The sequence below is a fragment of the Castor canadensis genome, chromosome 3 (assembly GCF_047511655.1).
Source record: "Castor canadensis chromosome 3, mCasCan1.hap1v2, whole genome shotgun sequence".
NCBI classification, from domain to species: domain Eukaryota; kingdom Metazoa; phylum Chordata; class Mammalia; order Rodentia; family Castoridae; genus Castor; species Castor canadensis.
This window is the reverse complement of record NC_133388.1, coordinates 145118560-145120064: the sequence shown is the minus strand read 5'-3', so window position 1 is coordinate 145120064 and position 1505 is coordinate 145118560.

Below are 1505 nucleotides of genomic sequence, written 5' to 3'. Positions count from 1 at the left end.
GGTGAAAGGTTCTGTTTTTTATACCAATTTAATACATAAATAAATGGAAATATGAAACAAGATCAAGAACCCTGACCAAGGTCACAGCAGCTTAGAGGATAGGTAGTGACAAAAAGACTCAACCGTCCTTACTTACTCTTAAACTCCAATCTAATACATCTGAATTTTTCTTTTGTAGCAATTTTTAGTTCATTTCCAAAATATATACCTATTTCCAGAAGTCACTGAAAAACCCATTATAACATCATCTTCATTTTCTTTTTCTTTTACATTTAAAACAACTGCATTTAAACTTCTTTGGCCATCCACTTGACATTATACTCTGTCACAATTGTTAGGCCCACCTCTCAAGTAACTACAGTATTTGAACAATTTAAAGTAAGGTTTACAAATTTGCACTGGATTCTCCTCATAACAACCCAATCCAGGTCATTACTCAAAATTTCCAGGCTATGCTTAGACTTGAGTTGTGAAATTTCCTTTCTGATCAAACTCACATAGGCTTTCATTTTTCTCAGTTCCTGACACCTACTTAATATGATTTTTTGGGATTCATTTTCTTAGTCTTTAGTTTATAAGCTATCTTCTGATTTCCCTTGATATTCTTCTGAGTCAGAACCCCATGAGCTGCAATTTCACTGATGCTCTACCTGTACTGCATCAAAATTTAACTGAGGACTTCATAGGCAGGATAGGATTTTAAATCTAGCTCTAAATTTTACCATGTGTTCAATCTTGTGTGGTTACATAATTTGTGAAACTCTATCCTTTATGTCTGAAATGGATTTAAAAGAGCAGTTACCATAAACAGTTGGTGAAAGTAATAAGTGATTATATAACTCAAGTAAAGCATTACTCTTCCTCCTATGTAATGAGGCTCCAGTTATCTAAATGTGTAATTATTTAAACAAAAATGTTGGATTGCCAAAGTCACAGAAATCACAGATTGTACTCAATGTCAAGCTATATTAATAATGCAAACTTCTAGATGAAGTTTTTCTTTCTGTTCAAATCCATTGACATCAGGCACAGCTTTCAAATTGGTTTCAGAATAACAGATTTCTGACCAATGTGTGTGAAAATATTGTTTTTAAAGAAAGTCATCCATTTTGAGACTCCCTAGTTTAATACTTTTACACAGAAAATGCCTACATGAAAAAACTTCTTTTACCCAACCAACAAAGCTACATAATTCCATAGCGTTATTAACAGTAAGCAATATGAATACATCAGTTCTATATCACTAAAAGTCACTTTTTAAAGGAGAATAATGGAGGGGCTAAATTCAACTATGGTATATTTAATATATTGTAAGAAATTTTGTAAATGTCACAACATACCCCCACACAATAATAAATAAAATAAGTAAAATAAAAAAGAAGTATTGCAGCTAGTGATTCATTAGAAAAAATATTAGCACTTCTCCAAGGATACTTGGTCAAGGTTCACTTGTCCAATGCCCCCTCAGTAGGGAAGGGGTGAATCAGTAACTTAAACATTCCATG